General features: G+C 40.5%; 1 long non-coding RNA gene across 2 annotated transcripts; it reads right to left on the bottom strand.

Moving 5' to 3' along the window:
- Window positions 1-626: 626 nt before the first annotated feature.
- Window positions 627-12757, bottom strand: LOC131277850 (uncharacterized). 2 transcript variants are annotated; one of them, XR_011648240.1, is made up of 3 exons: window positions 12634-12757; window positions 3040-3240; window positions 627-2263 (listed from the first exon to the last, which is right to left on the bottom strand). It is a non-coding gene; the product is annotated as an uncharacterized lncRNA (long non-coding RNA). The 2 variants fall into 2 exon arrangements; XR_011648239.1 differs by lacking the exon at window positions 12634-12757 and adding an exon at window positions 4054-4712.
- Window positions 12758-13025: the final 268 nt, after the last annotated feature.

Raw genomic sequence — 13025 nt, 5'->3', positions numbered from 1 at the left:
GTTTGAAGGTTATTTTTTTGATACCTTTCATCAGGACATTTGATGATCTGAGTCCAGAAACTAGTTCATGACTTTCTTGTGTCCTTAAACTTGAGGCAAAATTCTTAGCAGGCTTCTTAGCAATGAAGTAGAACAAAGATCCAGACTTTGTAATACTTCCTGTGACTGTTTTCTGATTCAGTAGAAATGTAAAAATCACGTGCTTGGGTGGAGCATAGATACAAATTCAGTTGTCTTTACTGTAGGTTCAGTGCTTTCTTTTTCTTTATAGGGTAACCATTAAAAACATAATGGGTTACACTTCTTATGTAGCACTGCCAGATGAAATAGAGGACACCTAACTTAAATTTAAATCTCATGAAAACAATGTGTATGAGCATATATGTCATATACAATTTGAGACATACTTATGCTAGAATATAATTCATTGTTTACTGAACTTCAATATTTTGGGGATTATTTTTTTATTTGCTAAAACTGGGAATATTATTCTTAGGGATATTTTAAAGGTTTTATTAATTGAAGAACTTCTCCTTGTAGCGTATGCTAAGGAAAGAAGAGTTGAAAACAAGCTACCAGCTGAAAGACCGTAATTGCAGTAAAACTGACAATAGATAACAAATATATACTCTTGTATAAACTGTTTATAATCAGAAATAAACATAAAATGTTTATAATGAATTTATATCATGTTTGCTTTTAGTTGCATGATATCTTTCCTGGAAAGATGCAAAAGGAGCAAAAACATTATTGTCCTCTGCTGATGTGGACTGGGATGCCAGGAGAAGTGGGTGGGTGGAAGACATCTCACTACATTTTTCATTGTGCAAAATTTGACTTTCACACCATGCAAAGTTTACCTGTTAAAAGCAATCAAAATCATTGAAATGTAAATTTTAAATACTTAACAAGCAATTAATGAGAAAAAAGCATCGATTTTTCCTGTAAGCCTATAAGCCTGGAGTTCTTTGATGTGGAGGGGCTTTCCAGCACAAACCAATGTTTATTTATAAACAATTTAAGTATAGAACCTAGGAAGAAGTCTTTGTGCTATGAATTAGGAAGAATCAATAAATTGCTCTAACAAAGTCCCTAATAACTGTGCTGTCCCATTATACTTTGAAGGGACCATCTGCAACTTCCCCTGTCAGAGTCCTGGATGAAGTTCTACCCTCCCCCACTTCAAGCCAACCTGCCCTCTGCCCCTCCCCCCTGTAGAATGTCTGAGTGCTCCATTCTAGTCCTGTTGAGATTCAAACTTCTCCACCCTTTCTGTGGATTCCTGAGGATCTGTTGGCAGCAGTTCACTCTCAGGGCATAGAATTGAATCTTTGCTAGAGGTTGTCAGGGAGTGGTGGTCAGTGTCCAAGTGTACTGAGGTGACTTCAAAAGGCAAGCACTTAGGATAAGGTGTTGTGTTATCAGGGTCCCTGATATCCTTCAAATCCATAGAAATTCACAGTTGACCCATCTTCTTGGAACAAGATTTGAGATGAATCTCGAGGAAGGAGTTATCACTGGACTCCACCAAGAACCTCTTCCCTGGAAATTGGTGGGGTAGGTTGGAAAGCTAAGACTTAGAATTGAGGAAGGGGTCTCCTTAGATATGTGAGAGGGCTACAATAGGTATGAGAAAGTTTGGAGGCAGGAAGAGTTTCTCTCTAGAAAAAAGCCACATAGCAAGTGTATTAAATGGTAGAGGGTTTATGTTGTGTGGTAGTGTAGTCTCCACCCTTTGTCATTATTTCAGGCACCTGGGAACTTATGGTTTTACTGGAAGAATATGACCTGGAGTAAATGAGATTCTATGGGGGCAGTTAGAATCAATGGTCTCACATAAAAACACTTTTCGGTAGAGTTCATCATGGTCACATCAGCACTGAAATATCCTGTTTGTGAGGCAGCCTGGAAGTTACTCTAACGGTCCCAGCCCAGAATCTCTAAGCTCCTTCGAGCCCAGAGGCCTTTCACTTTCACTCCTGGCAAATGATTCCTTTGATTCAATATTTCCAGGGCACTTGTGGTAACTTCAGCCTGTTTTAGAGATTGGGTTTACCTGGACTTTATAACTTTTTCTTAAACTGTGTAAACTCAGGTGTTCAACCAATTCATCTTCTATAATTCCTCACGGTGAACCCTCAGCTCTTCATTTTAAAGTTGAGGTGAAGATGTTGCTCATAGTCCATGAATACTTCATGGTCATGGAATAGATAGTGGCTGCTATTTGTTTTCAGTAAAACACTCAATGAAGGGTGGTTTCTTTCTGAAGAGGGGAAGGAGAAGATATACAATTAGGTATATGTTACTCTATCACTAATAGTACTAGCATTAATAGTAGTATTGGTAACAGTCTGAAGAGATGATGCAGAACATAATCTTAAGAATTTACCACCTTCATGACGCCCTTGTGCTCCCTAGAACTTACCCAAAAGAACATTCCTTGTCTGCTCGTGAGCATGCTGAGGGGTATTTTTTCCAAAGAATTCCTTGACACCAGCTCTTTGGTCAAGAGGCTGACTGAAAGCCTTCACCAAATATTGAGTCTGGCTGAATTTCAGGTAGTGATTTCCTCAGAGAGGGGCTGTCCTGATAGCACTTGCTTTTTTCTCCTTAGCACTCAGAGGTCTGGGAGCCTCACTGAGTGGGATCAAGTTCTCTTATGGGAAAATCCTGATCTGGAGTTCTAGAAATAAAATCACTAGAGGGACAGGTGCTATTCTGAATTTCCTCCACCTAGGTGCCTGCTCACTTTTTGAAATTCATAGCTCTGATTCTCTTGATGTATGTATGGCAATTCCAACAGAATGGCATGCCTGTTCCAGCACCACAAAGGAGAAACACATCTCTCAGTGAGAAGGTGATTTATTGCAAATGCACAAGCAAGGAACTGGGAGAATCTTCCCAAAATCAGTTCAAAATGGGAATGGGAACTTGAATTTGTACAGGGAAAACCCAGGGGAGAGATGAAAAGAAAAGCAAGTCCAAAACAAGAAACAAGTGATGACTTTAGACCTTCCAGGGGTCTTGTGAGGAGGGTACCTGCAATTTCCCAGTCCTGTGTTGTCTCAAGCACGTTAAACTCATAACTGTTGTTCCAGTTTCAGTGATTTATCAGTGACAGTTTAGATTCTGATATTGGTGCTTCTGATGCTATTCTCTGGTTTTGCCTTCAGTTGATATTTTATTCTTCTTATTCCTGTAAGCAGAACTGGGAAGGTCTGGTTGATGTCCTTTTGGGAGCTAAGAATAAAGAGTAACTATTAAGATTGGATTAAGAGAAAACCATCTTAGTTATGCCTGGGTAGATCCAGAGCTGTGTAGGTGAAGAAATTTTTAATAATCACTTTTTCCAGCTCTCAATTTCCTAATGAGTAAAGGACAGTTCCTGAGAGCCTCAAGAGTGTTGCCTTTGTGGCCTCTAAATCCACCCATTTCCTTGTCTCTACAGCATCTCCAGTGCTGGGACCAGACAAGACCATGAACTCTGGAGTCTCCCTGTATCCTGGCACTGCCCTGCTAATCCCTTCACCCATTCCTGGCCCACCGCCTCCACCTCCCTGGGGGCAGCACCTACCCTAATCTTTTCTTACTGGCAGCTCTCTGCTGCTGCCTGCATTCCCCAGGCCACAGTTGGTGACAGGAAAGGGGGGCCTTGTCCCCAGTGGGACTGGAGGTGAGAAGATCATTCTTCAAATCAGAAAACTAGGGGGACCAGCAGAGCCCCCTCCTACTCAGCCTTTTGTCCTTCTTCAGATGCCCCACATTTCAAGTGACCCAAGGATCCTCTGTGGGGCTGCTCAGCATGCCCCTCCTGGGATCTTGAGGGCCTCTGCTCTGGAGCCCTTGATCCCAGCCTCAGCTGTGGGGTGCACCCAGTCTGCTGAGGTAGGCTGGGCCCCAGGCCTTCCTCCTCAGGCTCCACCACCAGCTGCCCAGTTGGCCCCCAGGATTCCTCCAGGGAATGCTTTCTTCAGGCCACAGGGGGCCTCCATGGAGAGAGGTCCTCCCTCCACCCAGTCCAAGGATGACTCCTGTAAGCCCAAGAGTGTTTACCAGAACTTCCGATGTTGGCAGTGCTTCAAGTCCCTGACCCGGAGGCACATTCACCTAAGTCCTGATGCTGAAGCTCTTTCCTGCTTTCTCATGTGAGTGGCTTCCTCTTGGAGACACATTTGGCTGTTTTGCACCATTTAGATATGGAGGGCTAGGGGATGGATACCCCAGGTTAATGTCTACAGAATTTCTTGACTGTAGGTCATGAGGGGAGATGATATATTTCTGGTTTATGACTTATTTTCAGGTGTCTTATCTCAATTAGTACATCCCTAACTTGTATATATAAAGAACTCCTATATCTTGAAAAGAAAAAGATAAACAACACATTTTAAAAATGTGAAAAAGATTTAAACAGATACTTTTCCAAAGAAGAAATATAAATGGCTAAAAAGCACATGAAAAAATGCTCCAAATGTCTAGCTATCAGGAAAGGCAAATCAAAACTACAATGAGATGCCATCTTACTCCCATAAGATTGGCAGCTATGAATAAAATAGAAGACTACAAATGCTGGAGAGGATGTGGAGGAATGGGAACACTCATCCATTGCTGGTGGGAATGCAGAAGGATCCAACCATTCTGGAGGACAGTTTGGTGTTTTCTCAAAAAATTAACCATAGATTTGCCATATAACCCAGCAATTCCACTGCTGGGTATATATCCAGTAGAACTGAAAACAAGGACACAAATTGATATATGCACACCAATGTTCATAGTAGCATTGTTCACCATTGCCACAGTTGGAATCAACCCAAATGTACATCAAGAGATGAATGGATAAATAAAATGTGGTATATACAATGGAATACTACTCGGCTTTATGAACAAATACACTACAAACACACGTGATAACATGGATGAATCTTGAGAACCTTATGTTGAGTGAAGCAAACCAGGCATCAAAGGACAAATACTACATGACCTCAATGATATGAAATAAGTAAAGCAAGCTGCCTCAGAGAAGTAGAGACTGGATGATAGGCTTACAGGAAATCGGGGGGTAGAGGAAGGATGTAAGCTGACACCTATATGGGTGAACTCTATGATAAGCTGGAGGTAAGTATTTGTACTAGGAAGGGATAAAATGGGGGAATAGGGTTACCTTTGGGTGGGGCTTTGCAGGTTTAAGGGGGGCTAGGGATTGGAGGATGGGTAATATTGCCCAAGGAATTGGGGGGAGGGTCTAGCAACATACGAACATAGGAGATTGTCAGGTATTTGGTTGAGAGTATAATGCTAAGAAAAACTTTTCAAAAATATAATAAGGAAAGTTACCTGTTTAAGTTGCTTAAAGGGGATAATCTGATGCAGGACAGGCTCCTAGGGAATATGTGAATGTTCATTTTGCTATAGTGGGTTATATCATTGGATAGAGTCCCAATGATAGACACAATGACTCTTGTGTCTAATAATCCCTCTCCAATATCAATAATAACTAGGTTGACTTAAAATAATTAAAATATACAGCACTGTGTAATGTAGTTTTGCCTATTTTGGAACTTTAAATTGAGTTGTTGCTAGAGCTGTATTTTGTTTATTTTGCTTTCATACATTCTGCTGTACAATTATAGCATACTTTGTGTATCAAGTCTTCTGTTGATGGACATTTGCCTTGTTTCTGTTTCTGATCACTGCCAATAAGTCTGCAATAAGCATTGTGATCCATGTCACACACACAAAAAACTTATGAGATACAGCAAAGGCAGTCTTGAGAGGGAAATTTATAACCCTAAACACTTATATTAAAAGAGAAAAAAGAGCTAAATGCAAAGATTTAACTGAGCGACAAGAGAAACTAGAAAAAGAACAACAAACCAATCTTCAAAGCAAGCAGAAGAAATAACAAAGATTGAAATAGAAATAAATGAAATTGAAAAGAAAAAAGAACTTTAGAGAAAATCAAAATCAAAAGCTGGTTCTTTGAGAAGATAGGTAAAATTTACAAACCCCTACTAAGATTAACAGAGAAAAAAAAGGGGCAAATAAATATAATCTGAAAAAAAGGGAAGAACTATGACTGACCCCGCAGAAATAAAAAGGATCCTGAGAGGATATTATGAGAAACTGTATGTCAACAAACTAGACAACCTAGATGAAATGGGCAAATTCCTAGAAATGCACAAACAACTTACACTGACACTATAAGAAATGCAAGAACTTAACAAACCACTCACACTTAAAGACATTGAATCCATCATCAAAAACTTCCCATCAAAAAAAAAAAAAAGTCTAGAACCAAATGGCTTTACAGGTGAATTCTACCAAACATTTAAAAAAGAATTAACACCCATCCTGTTCATTCTTTCAAAAAATTGAAGAGGGAAAATTACCCAACACTTTTTATGAAACCAATACCACTGTAAAATCAAAGCCATATAAAGACACCACCAGGAAAGAAAATTATAGACCAATTTCTCTATTAAACATAGATGCAAGAATTCTCAACAAAGTATTTGTAAATTAAATGCAGGAGCATCTCAATAGACTTGTACATTATGACCAAGTGGGATTTATTCCTGGTAGGCAAGGCTCATTCAACATAAGAAAATCAACCACATTACCAAACTGAAAAACAAAACAAAACAAAACACATCATCTCAATCAAAAAAATCAGAAAAAAATCAGAAAAAGCATCTGACAAAATCCAGCATCCTTTCTTGATAAAAACATTTCAAAAGATATGAATAGGAGTAAAATTCCTCAATATGATAAAAAGTATATATGAAAATCACACAACTATCTTAGTTAGTGGGGAAGGGTTGAAAGCTTTCCCTCTAAGATCAGGAACAAGACAAGGATGCTCACTAGCAACCTTTTTATTTAACATTGTACTAGCTCTATTTAGAGCAAGAAAAAGAAAACAGCAAAGGCATCCAAATAGGATAAATAGGAAGGAAAACTCTATTTGTGGATAACATGATCCTATTTTTAGAAAATTCAGAAATGTCTACAAAACAAAGCTACTTGAGCTAATAAATGATTCAGCAAAGTGGCAGGATACAAGATCAATATGCAGAAATCCATAATGTTTTTGTACATTAGTACTGCATAATCTGAAGAGGAAATTGGGGGGAAATTCCACTAGCAATAGCAACAAAATGACTAAAACACCTAGGAATCAATTTAACCAAAGAAGTACAGGACCTATAAGCAGAAAACTACAAAACAACACTAAAAGAAATGTTAGAAAGATTTAAACAAATGGAAAGATATTCCATGTTCATGAACTGGAAGACTATTGTGAAGATGTCAATCCTAACCCAACTGATTTAAAGATCCAACACAATACCAATCAAAATTAATTCACATTAATAGAAAAGGCAATTACCAAATTCACTTAGAAGGGAAAGTACCCCTGAATAGCCAAAAGTATTCTAAAAAAGCATAGTATGCTATACTATAGCATAATATAGGAGGAATTTCACTGTCTGATCTTCAAACATATTACAAAGCTTCAGGGGTCAAAACAACATGGTACTGGCATAAAGAGAGACACATTGAACAGTGGAATAGAATTGAAAGCCTAGAAATAAACCCTTACCTCTTTGGTCAACTAGTTTTTGACATATCTACCAAGTCCATGTTAACAGGAAAAAACAGTTTCTTCAACAAATTGTACAGGGAGAGCTGCATATCTATAACCAAAAGAATGAAAGGGGACCCCTATCTCATTCCCTATACAAGAATCAACTCAAAATGGATCAAAGACCTAAATATAAAAGGCAGGACCATAAAACTACTAGAAGAAAATGTAGGGAAATATCTTAAAGACTTCATGGTTCATGTGATTTCTTGGACCTTACACGCAAAGTACACACAACAAAAGAAAAAACAGATAATTTGGAACTCCTCAAAATTAAATACTTTTGCTTCTCACAAGACTTTGTCAAAAGGCAGCCAACTCAATGGGAGAAAATAATCAGAAATCACATATCCGATAAGCGTTTAATATCTATGATATATAAAGAGATATTACAATTCAACAATATAAAGACAAAAGACCCAATTAAAAATGGGCCAAAGACATGAATAGACATTTGCCCAAAGAAGAAATACAAATGGCAAAAAACATATGAAAAAGTATTCAATGTTAGAGAACTAAATGTTGGAAAGAATGTGGATAGGAACACTTATTCACTGTGGTTGGTAATGAAGAATGTACAGCCACTGTGGAGTTCAGCAGCTCCTAAAGAAGTTGAATATAGATTTCCCACATGACATTGCAATACCACTATGGGGTATATATCCAGAAGAACTGAGAGCTGTGAGAGCAGTGACATGAAGAGACATCTACACATCTATGTTCATAGTGGCATTATTCACAATTGCCAGAAGCTGGAAACAACCAAGGTGTCCCTCAACTGAAAAATGGATAATAGAACTGTGGTATATTCACACAATGGAACATTATGCATCTGTAAGAAGAAATGAAGTCATAACATTGACAACATTGATGAACCTGGAGGACAGTACGTTGAGTGAAGCAAGCCAGACAGAAAAGGACAAATACAGGAAAATTGCATTACAATGAACCAAATGCATTGTGTAATATAATGTATGATTCCATTTATATAAAATGTAAATAGAAATCAATTTATAGATGAAAGAAAAAAGTATTTGTGCAAAATAAGTCAGAAAGGGGAGCTGTGGACAATAAAGAAAGCACAGAAAGATTGAGGGGTGGTGGAATTTTTTGTTTGTTTTTTATTATTATCACTGAGATAATGAAAATGCTCTAGTGATGACTATAGTGTCTGGATATCTCCAGAATGCTCAGGAGCCCTGATATTTGGGATAGTACCTACTTTGGCAGTCAGTAAGATCCTGCTGAGATGGGCAGAAACTCACTTTGAAGTTTCTTAGCTTTATAAACTCATTTGTCTTGACCTTTCCCCCCTTTTGGTCAAGGGCTTTTTCCAGCTGCATTGCTAGTTGGTGCTTGGTTATAATCCCTTGGTGCCAGACAGACTCATCCCCAGGATTCATGTCCTTCACTGGGGGAAAATAATGTATTTATACACTGAGTTTGGCTTAGAGAGAGGCCACATTTAAGCAAAAAGGAACCTCTGAGAAGGCAACTCTTAGTGCCCTATAATACTAGGCTAGGTTTCAATTTCAAGAGTAAAGGTTCTGGGAAACAGACTTGGCCCAGTGGTTAGGGCATCCATCTACCACAAGGGAGGTCCATGGTTCAAACCCCAGGCCTCCTTAACCCGCGTGGAGCTGGCCCATGAGCAGTGTTGATGCAAGCAAGGAGCACTGTGCCACACAAGGGTGTCCCCCCACGTAGTAAGGAGAGCCACCCAGCATGAAAGAAAGTGCAGTCTGCCTAAGAATGGCACCACCTACACAGAGAGCTGACACAACAAGATGACACAACAAAAAGAGACACAGATTCCCGTGCCACTGACAACAACAGAAGTGGACAGAGAAACAAGATGCAGTAAACAGACACAGAAAAGAGACAACTGGGGTGGGAGGGAGGGGAGAAAAATAAATAAATAAATCTTTAAAAAAAAGAAAAAGAATAAAGGTTCTTATAGTCATCAATATCAAAGACCCATAAGTAGACCATCCTCCTTCACTAGTCATTGCCCCTGTATTTGGGGGATTCTTGCTGTCCTACTAGAGAATGTGGCAGTGCTCCCCAGGATGGGACTTGGGTATTCCTTCAGTTATGAGTCTCCACCCACCATGGCAATGCCCCATGAACATCTGAACACATTTATATGCCTTTTACATATGCCCACGTGAGCTTCCTCCTATTTATTCCCCATCACTGACACCCCATACAAATGATCACCCCCTGCCACAGATAGAAAACCACAACTGCTGGACAGGATGTGGACAGGATGTAGAGAGAAATGAACAGTTAGTTATTCACTGTTGGTGGGAATGCAGAATGGTACAGCCCCTATGGAGGACCATTTGGCGGTTCCTAAAGAAGTTGAATATAAACTTTCTACATGACCCTGCAATATCACTACTAGGTATATATCCAGAAAAACTAAGAGCACTAACACCAACAGACATCTGCACACCAAAGTTCACTACAGCAATATTCACGATTCCAAAAGTTGGAAAAAACCCAAGCGTCCATCAACTGATGAATGGGTAAATAAATTGTGGTGTATTCACATAATGGAGTATTACATAGCTGTAAGAAGTGAAATCATAAAGCATATGACAAGCAAGAATCTAGAGGACATTATGTTGAGTGAAGCAAGCCAGACACAAAAGGACAAATACTGTATGATTGTGTGACTATGAACCAAATATATTGTGTAACATAATGTTTGATTCAAAAAAATTTATATGTATCCAGTACATTTATTTGAGAAATGGTATCTTTATCCAACAGTGTTTTCTTTTTCTTTTTAAATTATTGTTTACATATTCAATTATTAAATGTACAAAATGTTTTTTAAAAAGTGAGGTTACACTGAAGAGTTGAAAATCAGAGACTTTAAAATGTGATCCTTTACTCAAGAAAAATAAGTACCAAAAAAAAAAAGATAAAGAGGGAAACGGACTTTGGCCCAGTGGTTAGGGCGTCCGTCTACCATATGGGAGGTCCGTGGTTCAAACCCCGGGCCTCCTTGACCCGTGTGGAGCTGGCCATGCGCAGTGCTGATGCGCGCAAGGAGTGCTGATGCGCGCAAGGAGTGCCGTGCCACGCAAAGGTGACCCCCGCGTGGGGGAGCCCCATGCGCAAGGAGTGCGCCTGTGAGGAGAGCCGCCCAGCGTGAAAAAGAAAGTGCAGCCTGCCCAGGAATGGCGCCACCCACACTTCCCGTGCTGCTGACGACAACAGAAGCGGACAAAGAAACAAGACGCAGCAAATAGACACCAAGAACAGACAACCAGGGGAGGGGGGGGAATTAAATAAATAAATAAATCTTTAAAAAAAAAAAAAAGATAAAGAAACCAAGCTTTTTTTAGCATAATAAAACCATGTGTAAAATATATGAATATGGATAAAGTTGCATATATACCTGTTTTCTTTGAAATTGAACAAAAGATGGTAACATAATATCACTTATGCTAAGTGAAGAAGCCTGACACAAAGTACTACATATTGTGTGATCCCATTTATATAAAAGGTAAATGCAAGTCAATTTATAAAGTTGAAGTTCAATTAGTAGTTATATAGGGCTAGGGAGGACTGCTAAGGGGTGTGCGTTTTTTCTAGAGTACTGAAAATGTTCTAAAATTTTTGATGGTGAGGAATGCATAATACTGTGATAATATTAAAAGTCACTGATTATACACTTCAGATAGATTGTATGGTATATGAATATATCTCAGTAAAACTTAATAAGTAGATAATTGTGTAAGAACAGCACAAAAGAAGAGCAGCGGTTCAGCAGGGGAAACAAAGATCAAGGGGTGATGAATTTCCTTATTAATTTATTTTTATTTATTATTATTCAAATAATGAAAATGTTCTAATGCTGGTTGAGGTAATGAATACACAACTATGTAATTATACCAAACACCACTGGTTGTGCACTTTTTTTTGGTTGTACACTTTAAATGAATTGTTGTTTTATTAATGTATACCAATAAAGTTGATTTGTTAAAAACATATAAGCATGTATCAATAACATTATTATTATTTTTTTAAAAAAGAAAAACACTTCTAATCCTCATCCAAAGATTTCATTGTTAAGGTTTTGGTGTAAACCTCCCCAGATTTTTCCACTGAGCAACATTGTATTCCTCCTTGTCACACTTAGGATCAGCTGAGTGATAGTGTATTAGGAGAATGGCACAGTCATCTGTGTGGAAGTGACAGGGCCCCCAGCAGCTCTGCCTAGCTTTCCCCCTTCCAGGGTGGCGATCGTGTGAAAACCACCTTCAGAAGCTCAGGGGGAGGCGCAGGGGTCAAAAGAAGGGGGTGGGGGTGGGGAGGTCCAGCACATCTGTCTTAACTAGAGCAGCTGCTCCCCAGCTCTGAACTGCTTCCCTGGAATGGAACCAACTCTTCTAAGAGGCTGAGAACAGTAAGCGCAGAGGCTTCCTCTGCAGCCGGCTCCTTTAAGGTCAGCTGGGTGATGGCTCTTGGCAGACACAGCAGGGCCAGAATGGTGTCCCCAAGGCACCTGGGTCACCCCCTCTGCCAAGCAGAGGTGCCCTGGAGCTCCTGAAATGCTCAGCACAGCCCTGGGCTCCCTCAGCAGCCCCTAGTAGGTGCCCTTTCCCACTCTGTGCAGTGCACCCTAGCAGGCACCCAAATCCGGTGGCCCCTGTTGGCCAGCCAACCTCCTCTGGCCCTCACAAGCTAGCATCTTAGCAAGACACACAAACCATTTCCACCCAGCATTACTCCAACAAATCAAAGTTTTAAGAAAAGCTTTAACCACTACCAAAAGGAAAAGCCTCCCTGGGGCCATGGGGAGCTCTGAGGAAGGCCCTGGCTCAGGCTGTCCCAGGGCGTCCAGTGCCACACAGCCAGGAGGGGTGCGATGGGAGTGGGCTCCTAGACCACAGACCTCGCCTGCCGCGTGTACTCCCGGAAAGCAGAAAGGAGTAAAACGGGAGGAAGAGAGAAAATGAAAGTCTCAAGTGGCTCACCAGGGCTTGGATCCAAAGAATGCAAATGCCCACGATGAGGAAGAGCGCCACCCGCAGACCTCTGGGTTGGATACACACTTTTAGTTGTAAACTGTTGAGGTTCCTGCAAAACTCCTGGGCTGGGCAGAAACCCCAGGCCCCTCCCAGGAGAGGGCCCCATTCCTTGTGCTCCCTGAGGGCACACACCGGGTGTCAGCCCTGCTCCCCCCGGGCCTTCCCAGGGCCCCTCCCCAGGGAGCAGATCAGTTCCCCTGTAAAAGCCACGCTGTGGGGAGGCACCAGCAGGCCCTATCCAGGGGAGGAGAAGAAAGAGAAGCAGCCTGGGCCTGGAGGAAAATGTGAAGTGGAGGGCCTGGGAAGGGAGCGCTGAAAGGGGAGGCACCCAGGAACCT

The sequence above is a fragment of the Dasypus novemcinctus genome, unplaced genomic scaffold (genome assembly GCF_030445035.2).
Source record: "Dasypus novemcinctus isolate mDasNov1 unplaced genomic scaffold, mDasNov1.1.hap2 scaffold_69, whole genome shotgun sequence".
Lineage (NCBI taxonomy): Eukaryota > Metazoa > Chordata > Mammalia > Cingulata > Dasypodidae > Dasypus > Dasypus novemcinctus.
Note: the sequence above shows the minus strand (reverse complement) of the source record. Positions and strands in the feature narration are given on the sequence as shown.